The sequence below is a fragment of the Pelodiscus sinensis genome, chromosome 13, assembly GCF_052426305.1.
Source record: "Pelodiscus sinensis isolate ZL-2025 chromosome 13, ASM5242630v1, whole genome shotgun sequence".
In the NCBI taxonomy this organism is placed as follows: Eukaryota; Metazoa; Chordata; order Testudines; family Trionychidae; genus Pelodiscus; species Pelodiscus sinensis.
Window position 1 is genome coordinate 5,452,144 of NC_143064.1, and position 17,396 is coordinate 5,469,539.

At 45.7% G+C, this 17,396-nt stretch overlaps 1 protein-coding gene across 1 annotated transcript in view; it reads left to right on the top strand.

Moving 5' to 3' along the window:
• Window positions 1–17,396, top strand: part of IL1RAPL2 (interleukin 1 receptor accessory protein like 2) — a 672,068-nt gene that overhangs the window by 49,079 nt on the left and 605,593 nt on the right. The window lies entirely within an intron of this gene.

Sequence of the window (17,396 nt, forward strand, 5' to 3'; positions counted from 1 at the left end):
GACGCCTGGGGCAGAGCAGCTGGGGTGCTGCTGGGTTGCTCCAGTAGCACAGCTCCTCGGCGCTACTGGACCAACCCAGCAGCACCCCAGCTGCTCTGCCCCAGGCGTCCTGATTCAGCCGCTGCTGAAACTGACCAGCAGCGGCTGAATCAGGATGCCTGGGGCAGAGCAGCTGGGGTGCTGCCAGGTTGGTCCAATAGTGCCCAGAGCGGCGCTGCGGGACCAACTGGCAGCGCCCCAGCTGCTCTGCCCCAGGGTCCACAACAAAAGCCTGGTCTGTTGGGGGGGCACACTAGCTGCGCCCCCCCTCCCCCCCAGCAGACCAGGGACACGGGGAGCAAAGCTGCAGCGGCAGCGGGGTGCCACGCCTTTGAGGCTTTGTTCTGGCGCGGGACCCGCCGCCGCTGCGGCTTTGCTCCCAGTGTCCCTGGTCTGCTGGAGACGGTCCCCAGCAGACCAGGGGCACTGGGAGCAGCTTTTCTCGCCCCGGAGGTCGAGGTGGCGTACCGCTGCCTGCGAGCTCCGGGGCGAGAAAGCCCCGTTTGTAAGTGCGGATCCGACATAAGTCGGATCCGCGTAAGTCAGGGACTGCCTGTATCGACAAGGTTGGAAGCCGGAGAGATCATTGCTGTCCAAAGTCTCATGGTGACCACATCTAGAGAACTGGGATAAGCTTTCAATATTGCCCCGACTTATGGTTGCTGAAGTATTGGCCACGGAACTGCTTTTAAAAAAGCAAAGGATGGCAGCAAAGGGTGGCTGCCTCTAATGGGGAGGTAAAAAGAAAGAAAAGATTTGCTAGAAAAAAAATTACCACAATCTGCAGCCAGTGGATGGCACAGATTGCTCAAAGATGGCAATTTGCCACCAAAAAGAGACGAAACCGAATGATTTGAGTTTGAAGTAGATTGAAGAAATGCCAGTAACACTTTGAATTACAGTGCACGAATGACCATGAACACTAACTGCTTATTAATTGCAGGGTGGTTTAATAGGGCCTATTGGTACAACCCCCCCCCTCAGTTAATCGCCAATATATTTCCGTTGATCTCAATGGAACTAAATTAGGGCTCTGTTTGGCCCAACACAAATACTTGGTAATTGCAAGCTCCTTCATGCTGCTGAGTATGGTCGCTTTCCTAAGGCAGCCTGATTTTTATACAGCTTCCACTGATTTCAATTATTCTAAAGTTAATTGCCTTGTAACCTACACTATGTAGAAGCAGAGCCGAGCGACTGAGGCTGTAACAATACAGCTCTCACTACGGTGCCTTGTGCTGCTACCAATGACTGCTCCGACTTCCCCTTGACCTCAACGGGAGTTCTGCTTGTGAACCTGGCTACAGAATTTATGTAAGAACCTTACCACTGCATTGTGATTGTGTTGAAATTAAATGGACAACAGTTGCCATTTAGCTAATGAGTCCTTAACGGGTATTTGTACTCTATCAATTAAAGTATTGCTGAAATTCCTTTGTGCAAAGGGTAATTAATGTGTGGCGCAGATTATGGAGGACAAATATAATGCCACAAGAATGTAAATGTAGGGGAAAGGAAATTACTGGTTAGGTTGATTTCTTATAGCCCCCTTCTGCTGCTGCCACCCCAAATGTCACTAGAGGTGAGAATTTTGCAGAGAGTTATAAAAGTAATTTATTGCATGTATTTACAGGGGATTTCCTGCCTTTTCTGTATCATGATTGCATCTGTGAAGGTTTGAAGGAAGTGGGTCTAATTAACTGCATAAGGGGAGAGACAAGCCTGCAAATATGGTAGGAATAATAGCTGAAATTCCCTGAAAATGCAGCTTTGTGGCATGACAGAGGCGCAGCAGCATCCTCTGAACTGAAGCATGCTGTGCAAAATTCTTCAGTGTAGAGCCCTCTCATCTGACTCCATTCAGATACCGCCGTTTCCAAGCCCTCGCTTGAATTTTCCAGGCCCGCAAAAGAAAAGTAACCCGTTGTCCTTCTTCCCGAGACATATCTTTCGGGAAAGCTGCCCTGCAATTCTTCAAGCATCTGTGAATGGAGCAGTAAGAAATCAGTATTCCCCCTACAATGGTAATTGACGGATTACATCTCCATGAGGGGTGGTACAAAGCCACGGAGGTGTCTGACCACGCTGAGCTCCCGTGGCTTTGCCACGAAGAAATCTTGACAGGGTGGCCGATGCGCTTGTGATTGGTGGTCTGTACTCAGGCATGTACATGCAGCGGCTGTTGAAGAGGACTGTCCACGTGCACTGAGACTGTCGGGGGACTGGAACCATCTTTTGTGTTCTGTTTTGTACAGCGTCTGACGCGGTGGAGTCCAGGAGCATGACTGGGGCGCTACTGCAATAAACATTACTTAAGCATGCAAAGACAGGCCTGCTGACAGTGGGGATGGGGGAGGAGGCTGCGGCTCAGGGCCTGGAGATTCAAAGGAACCTGGAGCACCCTGCCGTCACCGTTCCTGCAGCAGCAACGGTTGCTGAAGCCCCAGGCGCCTTAGAATTGCAGCCGGAGCACTGCTCCATTCAGCTCTGTAGGGGGTGCTCTGTGGTCTGGGTGATTGCTATTGGCCCCGCCCTTCTGCCTGAGGCCCCACCCCTTCGAGTGCAGAGCCCCGCTCCCCACATACCTTGCCTCAGGGCCTGGGGTGGTTGTCAGCCTTGCTGTTCACGGACAGCGTGTGGCTCTCTGATGCGTTTTCGGCTTCACGCCCACTTTTGGATTTTTGAGAAACTCTCATCTCCTCCCTCCCCCATAGCAGCAAAAAAAAAAAAAAAAAAAAAGAAACTGACCAGGGCCGAAAAACAAAAATAGCAGCAAAACTTGGGGGGAGTGGGAATTAATGGGGAGGGGTTAGGTCGCCTCATGCCTCCCCTGGAATTTCTTCATGCCCCCACACTTTGGGAACCCATGCGTTAAATTACTCGGAGACTTGCAGCTACAGTGATTGCAACAAAGTATTCATTTTAATTCCTATTCAGAAATTGTTTTAAATATTGAGGCTGTTTTGCACTTCCAGGCAGAGAGCGAGCTGTTACAGCCTGGTTATTTTTAACTAAATTAAGAAAAAAACGACTTTAACCAGCCATATTAACTGGTGGCTAAAGCCTTAATAGAACGATTAAGAATAAAGTGTCCTGCATAGAATGGCAAAGAATAAAACGTTGTGAATAAAGATTGCTTTTGATTTCTTCCCTTAAGTTCCCTTCGTGTAGAGCCGAGGAATGATGTGGAACAAGTGCTATCCTAGCTGTAACCTTACGTGCCTCCCTAGCATCTGGTGTAAGAAACTGGGACAGTCTATAACCATTTGGTGACCAAGCATTTGCCATGGACCTCCACTAGCATTAGTCACTTCAATCCATCGTGCTTCTTTTGGTGACAGGAAATCGGCTTTGCAGCGGGATGAACTTTTTTTTTTCTTTCCTCCTCTTAAATTAGTTCATGGTATTTTTTTCTGATGAATTTTTTGTTGCCCTCTACTATTGTAGAGCTTCAGAGTAGCTGTGTTAGTCTGTACGGGATAAACTTAAAAAACAACAAATCGTCTGGTAGCACTTTAAAGACTAACAAAATATATAGATGGTATCATGAGTTTTCATGGGCACGGCCCACTTCTTCAGATGACTGGAGTTATGAGTTTAGCATGTGCAGACCCAAAATAAATAGGGGAGAAGAGAAAAGGGTAGAGTAGAGTAGTAATCGCCAGGCTCACTTTGGGCCCCCAAATTGGCGCAGATCGTTGGGGCTGACTGGATCAGGGGTAAACCCTTATCACCAAAAAGACTTTCCCGGTAGGGAATCGGGCACCCTGTGTGCCCCCCAGTTCATGGCACATAAGGAATATATGTGGCAGCCGCTTTTCCGGAATAAGCTGTGAGCTGTCTAGACTGGCCCCTTGAATTTCCGGAAAAGCACTGACGATTTACTGTAAGAAATCAGATGCTTTTCCGGAAAAACTATGCTGCTCCCGCTTAGGCAAAAGTCCTTTTTCCGGAAAACTGTTCCGGAAAAGGGCCAGTGTAGACAGCACAGTAGTCTTTTCCGGAAAAAAGCCCCGATCACGAAAATGACGATCGGGGCTTTTTTCCAGAAAAGCGCGTCTACATTGGCCATGGACGCTTTTCCGGAAAAGCATCCTGCCAATGTAGACGCTCTTTTTCCGGAAATACTTATAACAGAAAACTGTTCCGTTTTAAGCATTTCCGGAAAAAGGTGCCAGTGTAGACACAGCCCAAGTGTTGGAGTCAGGTAGGGGCTCGGGAGCAGGGCAGGGGACAGGTCCTGAGATGAGGCAGGAAGTTTGAGCCCCTGGACCCAGAGGAATTTGGCGCCTATAGCTAATTGCAGGTCCTTTACAAGCACTTTAATCCAAAGATAAGCTGAATTGAAAACTTTCTGTGCACTAGTTATTGAAATGCTAAGAAGAAATGCTTCCAGAATTTTAGGGGCACCTATCCTTTCTCTCTCTTCCTTCCCAGGGAAAAAATGTTGAATTTACTGAGCCACGCTGCTTCAAACTTAAATCTTTTTGTTCCCCCCGCTCCCCGCACTCCTGTCATAGCTAATCAGAGGTTGGAAATAGATTAGAATGCCTCCTAGCAGACCTGGCCATAGGGCAAAGTGAACAAGATGGATGCCTTGAGCCCTGTGCCTTCAGGGCCCCGTGCTACAATTGAGACAAAAAAATTGGGTACTAGCTGCCCATCAGATTGCTTGTGCTGTGCAGAGCTCAAGTTGGGCTAATCGTTAGTTTAGTTGCTAAACAGTGCTAAAGCATCTAGCTACAAGCATCTTCAATGCATAAAGAAGGGTTGACGGGTTTATTTCTTTTTATTTCACCCTTCACATACTCCATAATGTAGCACAGATATGAAAACTGACTTATTTCAGTGATGTGGATGGTTTATTTTGCCACACTCTGACCCTCTGTACCGTAAAACGTCCACTACAAGTTGGGTCTCAAATGCCAGGTCTCCAGTACAAGCCAAGCGTCTCAGGTGGTTTGTATTAAGAACAGCCAGGTCCCTAATACAATAATACAAGCTGAGTCTTTATAGAGATGTCAGCAACATATCGGTGCACCAGCTTCCTGAAACATAGAGTTTACGCAACCGCCTTCCACCGTATTGAAAATGGCCTCGTCGTGGAAAATCGTACAGTGACCTCCAAAATGAAAACATTTACCTTCCATATGCGTCTTTTACTCTTTTAGATGCTGGGAGTGCTGACTAGATGTTTTAATAGGCACCTGGTCTGTTAAATAAACGCTGTGTCTCTATAAATAGTTGGGGGCTCTCGGACGGTTTGTACTAATAGACACCGGGGGCTTCTATTGGAAGTTTTACGGTAGTGTATGATGATGTCATAGTGAACAGTAAAAGCCGGGCAGATGACATTGAAATAGACACCAGTTGAAATTTTCTTAAATCTAGAGGCGTTGTGGAATATCTCCAGCAAGCGACTTGTGCTACCGGGGCTGGGCTCTGTATAACCCCTCAATGGGTTTGACTTAAACTAGAGTACCCACCGGCCGGGCCCCACTGTCAGCGTGCCACCGTGGGACCCACAAACTCTTTGGATGGGCTTGTCTGCTAGGATTGTGTCTAAACTCTGCGGTCTTGATTGGTGTGTGTGCCTGGATGTGTGTACATGTGCACAGACACACACATGCGCCATCTAGCAAACCACACTTTCATGGAAATGCCTATAGCTTGTGGAGAGCATCTCAAAGTAATCAAATTATCTGGAGAAGATTTTCAGCAATTTTACATGGGGCAGGAGTAAAACTGTTCCTGTACTTTCGTGACTGTTTCTCACCTCCCTCCCGCGAGGGCATGCACGGCAGTAGATGTAGTGATGCACACCTCTACAGCTACATACTCATTCGGGAGCAGTTAAATGAATTAAATCCCACCGCAGAAAGATGGAAGAGTCTCCGGAGGATGTACCATATTGCAAGTCATCTTACTTCCCAATGAATCAACTGCACAGCTGAGTTATGTTAGCTGCATGGTAGTCCCTCCAAAAGGAGTTCAGCCTTTTCTCTCTCGACTGCATTGTCACCGTTTTTACTTCCCTAGTTCAGAGAGATGTGGTGGGGAAAGCAGGGGTTAATCACCTCATGCTCTCTGCTGTCTGCAGGTGGACAAGGGTAGGTGGACCCTGGCTTTCCTGATCTCCCCCTAATTGTCAGCTAGAGCAGCTCCTTGGGTTAACCGGTGGGAGCAGCTTGAACGGGATCTCCAAAGCATAAGTGAGCGGGCAAGGCCTTGTGGCTGCTTAATTTGCTCTCATCTTTTCTAGGAGTAGTCCTGCTCCACAGAGGTCATTACTCAGGACAGATTGTGATGATACAAGAAACAACAGCTCCAACTATTGCACGGGAACGTCGCTTAATTTTCTGTAAAATGTCGATTGTACATAAGAACGGCCGTACTGTCATCTCTCCCCTCTTCCTCTCTCTCTCTCTCTCTCTCTCTCTCTGTAAAATGTCAGTTGCCTTCTCTCCCTCCTTTCCTGTACACATACACACTCTCTCTCTGACTCTCATTTTTAAAGAAATGCGAAGTGGTTTCTATGTTTAGGAGAATTCTGCCAGCTCTCTTGCACACGAGTCCTTTGTAAATGCAGGAGATAGAGGGAAAATTCAATAGACCGTGCTTTGAAACAGTTTGAAATAGAAGGGTTTAGTCACCTTTCCTTCCAGTGCCTCAGGCTATGTCTAGACTGCTCTTTCGAAAGCATCTTTTGAAAAAGAGCATCTAGACAAGCTGTTTCAAAAAAGCAGCTCGCTTTTTTGAAAGAGAGTCTAAACACTCTTTTGAAAAAGCCCTGTTTTCATGCAATAGCGCCTTTTTTCAAAAAATGACTTTAGAAAAAAGGCATTATTCCTCGTAGAATGAGGTTTACCGCCATCGACAAAGCCGCCGCTTTCTTTCAATTTACTGTTGACAGAACGCGCCGGTAGTCTAGATGCAGGTAACGTTTTTTGAAAAAAGGCCACTTTTTTTCGAAAAAAACCCTGTAGTCTAGACACACCTTAATGTGCACTGAGAGACGTTACAACAAATTCTTGGGGAGGAACATTTCATAACTTGCTAGCGCACTTGGCTTTAAGTCCCCTTGTGTGATAAGGTCCCATCTGTGCTCCTGTTCTTTGCACATCCACTTCGCATCTGTGGGAGCTCTCCAGGCAGGAATAGCTACGGAATAAACCTTAAGCCACGCTTTGGACCAATGACAAGCCCCCTGGTTGCTTACCAATCTTTTCCTTGCCAATTGATGGAAGACCTTGGGAGAGGAAAATTTCAGTTTTGTGGCTAAACTACAGGAGTAGAAATCAGAAGATCCTGGCTCTTGCTGGACTTTGTGTTTCATCCCAGAGCAAAATATTTGGCCCTTAGTCCTATTTGAGCTAGCTATAAAATGGGGCTAATAAAGCTTGATTCGTTAATATCCCTAAAGCACTGTGTGACCCTCACTTGAAGGGCGCTATAGAAGCATTAAGTAAATTGCTTTTAATACATCCGTACTCTCAGGTGTGTGTCCATTGTTGTTTGGTTATAAATGGGATTTTTCATGTAACTGTCTGGCCTGCATCCGTTGACCATTTCCTAAGACTTGTTCAAAATATTTGATTAGCTACAAGCAAAAGGTACATTTTAAAATTACTAAATGCAAGCAGCTGCATTGTCGTACAAATTAACACGCAAATCAGAGAATGCGTATTTTAAGGATGAACATTCATCTTCCACTATTTCCCCTTGTGCATATGTGGTCTGACACCTCCTTTAATTACATGATCAGATAATTAGTCTCTAAAACACTCTGCCAAAAGTTGCTGTTCCAACATGGCCGTGCCATGTGTCTTACAGCATGTATATTTACAATACAAACGGTGCATCAAGCTACACTTTTAACCAGGAAAACATGGATTTGAAAAATGCAGGCACCGTGCAACGGCGTTAGTACTGCCTAAGTTAATGTTCTAACAGCACACAGTGCTGAAAATAGTATGGGATAACACTCGGTGAAATTCATTCCTATGGAGTGAAAGGCTAGGTGCTGTGTAAAAGCTATTTAGAGGACTTGTATCTTGGCATTCTGGAGACCTGCTACACAAGGGTGTGATTTTCCCCTAGTGTTACTAACTCAGAAATGTGTTCAAATGAATTTGGTCATTCTTGAAGACGGCCATAGTTCTTTTTCCTGTCTTCCTCATCTATGTGACGATGGATGAATAAGGACAATTTAAGGTCCAAATAAATCCGGTCAGTGACTGCTAGCTGGGATTTTCAAGACTGCTTAGCATTTATCTAACTTACCGAGGTGCAGGATAAAACTTCCACTTACATCAATAAGAGAAGTTATGCAATTGTTTGACATTCCTGCATTGGGAAGGCGTTGGACTTGATGACATTCCAAGGTCTCTTCCAGCCTCAGATTCTATAATTCTATTCTATAATTCTATGACAATCCCCCATGCTGCTTGTGAGTGGTGAAAACCAGTACTATATAAATTGCAGATTACTTGGACAAAAGCAGGATAACTACTTAAAACCCCCCCACTTTAACTTACAAACACTTACCTATTAATGATAAAACTTCCAAATCGGAAGGCTAGAAAGTGCTGTCTTACACGTGTATTTTATGGAAGATTTTGATTAAAAAAAAAAAGGCCTGGAAGAATGGAATGCAATTAAATTTTATCTTAATCTCCCTTGGCAGCAGTGATGTTGTATATGCCCTTAAAATAAGATCTTGCTAGCAATAATCTTGTTATGACTTGTGGCTTTATTATTATGGGGATACTCTGTCTAGGTTCTTTCTCTCTATCTTGACGCGTTCAGAAATAAAGTAATTCCCCCTTCAACAATATGAAAGGTGGAACTGAATAAAAATGATGTAAAGAAAATCGGTTATTTTTCAAGTTTCTAATATTTTTTTCATCCTCCCCTTGCCGCCTCCATTGTCTTTTGGGACGTGTTTTGCCATCCGTTTTATTTTTACGTCCTGCACAATTTCTCTGGCCTCACTTCTGAACTGTGAGCAGAAATGTAAAGGAAGTTTATTGCATGACTTCTCTGAAGGGCTGAGGACCGATGACTTCCCCCAAAGTCTGCGAGCTGGGCAGGAAACTTTTCCCAGCCAGTGGAACTTTGGAGATTTCAGACATTTTCCTGTCCTGCGTGAGGATGAAACCAAGACCTTTACAGTTCTCTTCAGGGATACACAAGAGAGCCGTCCCAGAACATCCTGCTCTCCAGGGCTCAAGGCACTCAGCCAGGAGTGGGGAGACTCAAATTCTGGTTTTACTATTCTACCCCCATCCCCAGTGAGTCGCCTATTGGCTGTTGTGCATTGAGTCTCTCAATCTCTCTTGCTGAAACAACTATTCCACCATGTTCAGGCCCACCCACTGGGGATGAGAGGAAGGGGACAATTGCTCTGAGGCCTGACAATTTGAAAGAATTTGGGCCTGCTGAGGCCCTGGGCCCTTTAGAATTGCCATGGAAATGCTGTGTAGTGCTCCAGCTAGCTCTGAGGGCTCTGCACCATCCGGGCAGTGCTGGGGGCTGACTGGCCGGCCCTTTTTGCCCCGCCCCTTCCGCCAGAGGCCACACCCCTTCCAGGAGCACAGAGTTTCTCCCCTCCTTCCCCCGCCGTTGGCCAGGGGCCTGGCAATCTTGTCTGCTCCCTTGCCTGTTTCTATAGATACTGACTGGAGCAGGGGCTAGAAACTGAGCTCCTGCCTCCCAGGTGTGTGCTTTGTTTAAGCCCTGGAGTTCGTCAGCCTCTCTCGGACCTATGGTGAAACCGCACCTCCAGGAGGAGGTAGAGACAGAGACTCTCCTTGGTCAAATAATCCCCGAGCAGCTCTGCGCAGGAGCGAAGTGCTTCTGAAAGGCAGAGCATCCGTCTCCATCCTCTCTAGGCTTCAGATCCTGAGCTCCAGCCTGGCCCACTACTTCAAAGCAGTCGTCTCCCGGATCCACATCTGTCAGGCCAGGCTGGGAGACTTGTTCATAGAATCCTAGGCTTGGAAGAGACCTCAGGAGATTACGGAGTCCAGCCCCCTGCCCAAGGCAGGACCAACCCCAACTCAATCAGCCCAGCCAGGGATTTGTCAAGCCGACACTCCACCCCCTCCCTAGGGAACCCATCCCAGTGCTTCCCCACCCGCCTAGGGAAATAGCTTTTCCTGATATCCAACCTAGACCTCCCCCACTGCAACTTGAGCCCATTGCTCCTTGTTCTGCATCTGTCACCACTGAGAACTGCGATCAACGGAAATATATTGGTGATGAACTGAGAGGGGGGGGTTGTACCAATAGGCCCTATTAAACCACCCTGCAATTAAGGAGCAGTTAGTGTTCATGGTAATTCATGCACTGTAATTCAAAGTGTTACTGGCATTTCTTCAATCTACTTCAAACTCAGATCATTCAGTTTCATCTCTTTTTGATGGCAAATTGCCATCTTTGAACAATCTGTGCCATCCGCTGGCTCCATCCTCTTTGGAACCTCCCTTCAGGTAGTTGAAGGCTGCTATCATATCCCCCCTCACTCTTCTCTTCTGCAGACTAAACAAACCCAAATCCTTCAGCCTCTCCTCCTAGGTCATGTGCTCCAGCCCCCTCATCATTTTGGTTGCCCTCCACGGGATTTTCTCCAATGCCTCCACCTCCTATCTGTAATGGGGGACCCAGAATTGGACGTAGTACTCCAGAGGTGGCCTTGCCAGTGCCAAAGCCCTCGTACCTGAGGGCTGTGAAGACATGCCCACAATGTTTCCAGGACGGCGCAAAGGGCATATTAGCATCAACATTGATGGCACTGACCGCTGGCTTGTTGTTTTTTCCAGACTTCAGCCACTGCTTGTACAAGTTTAGACAAGTCCTAAGTTCAAGCCACCTTGCTTTGTTTTGGTGGCAGTGAAGACCAGACAAAAACGTGGGGCTGCTGCCGAGACTGAGGGAGGGGGACTGGGAAGAAAACCGTGCCCCATGGAAACAGGCAGACAGAACACAGGCTGAGGAAATGCTCAAGCAAACAGAGGAAAGTAAAGCTCTATGGAAGCCATCAAAGCTTGCTCTTGTAAAAAGAAAAGAGCAAGGGGGCAGTGGCTGAAATATTTACACGGGCAACATATGTTTCAGATGTGTGTGCGGCATGCATATTCAAGGTGCTTTTCCTCACACTGCTCAGCCATGGTATACTCGTGTGGAAATTCCAGATGACATGCTTCACTGGGGTGTGTGTGTGTGTGTGTGTGTGTGTGTGTGTGTGTGTGTGAGAGAGAGAGAGAAAACTGTAACTGTCCGTGTGAAAACTGTCCTCTTCCTCCCAACCTGCATTTATAACTAACCACACTCTTGTGCGTAGGGGTCCTCACAAGGGGCAAACCATGACTTCTTTTTTATAGAAAACAACAAAATGTTGTAGCTAAGCAGAAGAGCTCTCAGTAAGCCCACCAGCATCAGCACGTGAAAGGTCCTAAAATATTTAAGGCAAAACCGCTTCATGAAGTTCAATAAGGACAAGTGCAAAGTGCCCCACTTAGGAAGGAACAATCCGTTTCACACATACAGAATGGGAAGTGACTGTCTAGGAAGGAGTCCTGCAGAAAGGGATGTAGGGGTCCTAGTGGACCACAAGCCAAATAGGAGTCAACAGTGTGACACTGTGGCAAAATATGCAAACATGATTCTGGGAGGCATTAACAGGAGTGATGTGAGCAAGAGACGAGGAGTCATTCTTTCTCTCTGCTCTGCACTGGTTAGGGCTCAGTTGGAGTATCATGTCCAGTTCTGGCCACCACATTTCAGGAAAGATGTGGAGAAACTGGAGAAGCTCCAGAGAATAGCAACAAAAACGATTAAAGGCCTAGAAAAGATGAGTGATGAGGGAAGGCTGAAAGAATTGGGCTTGTTCAGGTTAGAAAAAAGAAGACTAAGAGGGGACATTACAGCAGTTTTCAAGTATCTACAAGGGTGTTACAGGAAGGAGAAAAATTGTTCTCCTTGGCCCCTCTGATGATAGGACAAGAAGCAATGAGCTTAAATTGCAGCAACAGAGGTTTAGGTTGGATATTAGGGAAAACTTCCTACCTATCAGGGTGGTGAAACACTGGAATAAATTGCCTAGGGAGGTTGTGGAATCCCCATATCTGGAGATATTGAAGAGCAGGCTGGATAAATATCTATCAGAGATGATCTAGACAGTGCTTGGTCCTGCCCTGAATGCAGAGGACTGGACTCGATGACCTTTCAAAGTCCCTTCCCGTGTTCTATGATTCGTAACTCTTGCTGTAGTGGGGCCTGCTCCTCTTTTCAAGCCTTGGAGAGTGGGATTGGCCTCTTTAGAGCGGTATTCGGCAACACCAGGCTTAATTCCCCACTGCTTTGCATGGTGAGGGGTCATTTACACCAGGGCAGAGTGAGGGTAAAATGCTGCCGTTCGTGTCTGATTTACACAGGTGTAAATGATGACAAAAGGCATCCCTATTATGGCCTGGAGGAAGAGACTTTGACAGTGCTAAAGCCAAAGCCTGTGTCAACACTACAGCTTAGCCCGGCACCATTTATGTCGCTCAGGGGTGTGAATAAACCACCTGCCCTGAGCCACATAAGCTTTGCCAAGACAAACACTCGTGTGCTATTCCCGCCAACGTACTTTCTGCCACTTATGGAGGTGGTTTTTTTTAATGCGATTGGGCGAGCTCTCTCCTGTTGGTGGAGAGCATCTTTGCCGTGGATGTTGGCAGCGGCACAGCTATCTCTGTACAGAGTGTTCCTGTTGAAATCAGTGGGGCTCGTCACACAAATACTGGCTGCTCGCATGAACTGGGCTGGCACAGTTCCGCCCTCCATTCATGAAGCTGCCAGGGAGAGGCGCCTCTTTCTTAAGAACTTTGGGGTTATTCTTGGAAAGTCAATGGGATGGCTCATATGGTCTAAATATCTTCCGGAGAGAACTTGAATGAGGATTTCTTCCACTCGTCGTCCATTGAAGGCAGACGTTAAAAAAAAAGAGGGCGTCGTTTATAAAATACTCGATTTACTTGGTGTTTCTTGGTCCTTAACTCATATAAGTTTTGTTTTTCTTCATTTATATAATTGCTCTGGGGTGGGGTTGGGGATGAGGGATCAGTGTTTGAGTTGCCCCAGGGAGGGAGGAAAAACCCCAGCCCTCTCTCACCACAGCAGCTTGGGGTCTGTTGAGAAGTGCTTCCCCATGGCTACTGCAGCTGCAATGGGGACAGCTTGCAGAGGGGTGCATGTCTTCTGGTTGGGGGACAAACAAACACACAGACAGACACACAGACAAACTCTCTGAAATATATAGTAGTTAGCTGTCCCTTTCTCCACTCCTGCTGGCCTGGTCTCCATCTTTGGCCCTTTGCTGCCCCCCTGTGTTCTTTCTATAGTATAACTGTCCCTCCTACCAGACCTTTCCCTTTCCATTTTATGAGAAACAATTGAATTCCAGGCACATCCCATTGCCCTGGTACAACCAAACCATTTCTTTGCTTTACGCTAGGCTAAGAGGAAGCTGCCTACCAATTTTGGTGGTCCTAGTGCTTACTGCTTAGAAGGAGTTCTTGAACAAATGGACTCATGGATGGATGGACACACAGACAGATAGGCGCACCATCTCTCTGAAAGAAACTATGTGTATGTGTATAATATAAAAATCATGGGTCATTTAATTTCTCATGGGTCACTGACTTGAACCAGTGATTCTCATACTAAAGCACATAAAACAAACAGAGTTTGTAAGCTTATTTCTGACACTAGTAGTTTGAAGCAGAATTGCTGGCTGATTGGTGTCATGGAGCTTTTGTATTTTCTGATTGCACTAATATGTGTGATACAAAGCGAGTGAGGGAATATCATTTGGGCCAACTCTATTAGTGAAGAAGAGAGATAAGCTTTTGAGTGCACACAGAGCTTTTCTTGAGGTGGAGAGAGGCTTGTGAAATATTTTGCTCTTCCTGGATATTTATTTGCATACCATAATGACGGTTCTACTGAGCAGCTCCTGCATGTGTATGAAATGTTTAGGCACTACTGGTACTCAGCACCTTTTCCAAATCAGGACATTTCTATATTAATACTCCTAAATCTATATTTAGGCGCAACTCTTAGGTTTGACAATGGTCATCGTAGTATCTGTTCTGAAGAGCTGACTGTGCCCACAGCACTCAATGCTTCCAATAAAGACGGATGGCCAGTTGGTTTAGAATAAGTATCACCTCTCCCACCACTTTAGTTGGACCCAAACCAACCATTTTTAGAAGTTTAGGAAAGGTTGGTTAAGAAATTCCCCCTACATTTCTCAACCAAAAACATGGGGAAAGTCTGTAATAAATATTCCACATGTGTAATAAGTTCTTGTATTGAACAAAATATGTTCTCATCCTTTTCTACTCTGCCTCCATGTAGCCTACTCCCCTCTTTGGTTCCCAGTGACTTGGAAATGCTGACTCTGATATCTGCTACCCCATAGCCTACTTAGGTACCTCGTACTGTGTCAGCCAGACATCTTGCACCAATGTTCTGCAATAGCAGGACTCAAGAATTTCTGTCTGGTGTTCTACAGCTATGTTTCTTGGACTTTTATAAAGCACTATGAAAATTATACCCTAGAGTGCATTCCCCTGCCTTTCTTCCTCTAACTCACAGGAATAATTTGGTCAGCTGCACGGGGTTATTTGATGACAGTAAAGGGTTTTTTTTTTTAGATATTTTGCCTGCATTCAACACTATGGAGGAAAAATATGTGTAAGGTCATCTTGTCTTCTATTATAAGATGTAAACTGTTTTCGGTCAATGAGGATTCACTCCAACTCTTCCCACTTCAGTTATGGCGTTCCACAATTGTGATGTCACGTTTGCATTAGGTAGAATTGTGACATGATATATATATATATGTGCATTAATGAGGGTGGAGACCATCCCCAAGGAAAGCTAATAGATCTCCAGTTCACCTAACAAAATACATCTTGGCTACGTCTACACTGGCATGATTTTCCAGAAATGCTTTTAATGGCAAAGTGTTCCGTTAAAAGCATTTTTGGAAAAGCGCGTCTAGATTGGCAGGCCGCTTTTCTGGAAAAGCACTTCTGGAAAGCGTCCGTGGCTAATCTAGACGCACTTTTCCGCAAAAAAGCCCTGATCGTCATTTTCGCGATCGGGGCTTTTTTGCGGAAAACACTACTGTGCTGTCTACACTGGCCCTTTTCTGGAACAGTTTTCCGGAAAAATACTTTGAACGGGAACAGCATAGTTTTTCCAGAAAAGCACTGACAATTTTACATTAGATCGTCAGTGCTTTCCCGGAAATTCAAGCGGCCAGTGTAGACAACTGGCAAGTTTTTCCGGAAAAGCGGCTGATTTTCCGGAATAACTTGCCAGTGTAGACACAGCCATACAATAAAACCTGTGTTATGCGGCACGCTCAGGGATTAGGGCATTCCAGTTATCTAAAAATTCCAGTTATCTGAGGGTCCCATCAACTTAGGAAAAACCAATGGACAATAATGGTAAAACTCAAGTTTTTAATATTAGTAGTTTTGTAGTGTGAGGCAATTGGTCTCAGATTTCTATTTTGAGTTAAAGATGATTAAATAAAAAATTGTTAAGCCAATCATGGTAAACCAAGTCAGGCCTGTGCGCCTGACATGTGACAGTATCGTGGCTGGGGGCAATGCTGGTTAACAAAATTTTCTGGTTAACAGAGTGCTGGATAACACAGATTTCACGGTGTGTGGATCTGGGAGGTCCATTCGGGCTGAAAGCAAATTAAGAAATGGCTAGCTGCCCCAAGTGGAAGATGAAGCTGATGCTGAAAGCTTGAGTTCTTTGTTTTAAAAGGGATTTCTTGGTAGTGTTGAGATGCTCCATATGTTTTAATCAACTTGTGTATTTTGAGTGGGAAGAAGGTAACACAATAACTACTTGTGAGGGGGAGAAGTTAGTCAAAATAACTGCTTTTCTCCTTAAGGATCATTGTATTCTAGAATCTTTCAACACTTGGAGGAGGACGAGCAACAGTCGAAACTAACTTCAAGTACGGTCTTAGAGTTCCTTAACCTGCAGATATGCTCTCTAAGATGCATTGTAAGGCAGGTACATGCCAAAGAGAGTGTTTGTCTGATCTTATATGAGCTGGGCTTAATTCACCAAGGGGGTTTAGATGCTGCAATGATGAAGGGTGCAGTGAGTAACTTTTAGGTGTCCAGCTACCTAGTAGAATTCTTGCACCCAGGCTTCATATACAACACATGGAGGGAAATGAGGCACGTAAGACTGGGAATTAAAAGTAGGTCCAATGTGGGGCAGATGACCAAAGCCCACAGGTAAGTGGAGGGCTTGGAGTCCTGGGAGCAGGGGCTATAATAGCAGGGATAAACAGGAGACAAGGCAGAACTAGGGGGAAAATCAAATCAGTATCTTGGTTGTCTGTAGACAAATGCAAGAAGTATGGGGAGGAAGCAGGAAGAATTTGAAATGCTAGTAAATAAACACAACTTTGACATAGTTGCTATCACAGACCCTTGATGGGATAATACCCATGGTTGGAATATTGGTATAGAAGGGTACAGCAAGCTCAGGAAGGATAGGAAGGGAAAATAGGAGGAGGTATTGCCTTCTATATTAAAAACGTGGACTGAGGCTGCAATGGACATATGAGATAGACATGTTGAGAGTCTCTGGGTAAGGTTAAAAGGGGTAAAAGACAAGGGTGAAGGCTCTATTTCAAACCACCTAACCAGGAAGAAGAGGTAGATCAGACTTTTTTTAAACAACAAACAAAATCATCCCAAGGACAGGATTTGGTGACTCCAACTACCCAGTCATCTGATGGGAAAATAACACAGCAAGACCCAAATTATGCCACAAATTCTTAGAATGTTGTGGAGACAACTTTTTACTTCAGGAGTTGGAGAGGCTGTTCTAGAGTTGATTTTAACCAATAGGGAGGAACTGGTGGAGAATTTGAAAGTGGAAGGCAGCTTGGGTGAAAATGGTCATGAAATCATAGAGTTCATGATTCTAAGGAATTGTAGAAGGGAGAGCAGCAAAATAAAGACAGTGGCTTTCAAGATGGCAGACTTCAGTAAACTCAGAGAGCTGGTAGGTAATGTCCCATGAGAAGCAAGACTACGAGGAAAACTGTCTCCACTTGCAACTCATGGCTCTGAACTGGCGTCATTTGCAGGGAATGCAGCAGCAGGAACAGGAGGCGGCCTTCCATGGAACTCTTATGCCCTTCTTAGAGCATTCACGTGAGAAGTCAGACCCAGAATCTATTCCTCCCTTCCCCTTGGCCTGAAAGGGTTTGAACGTATGTCTCCCACATTCCGACTGAATGCCCTAGCTATGTGGGCTCA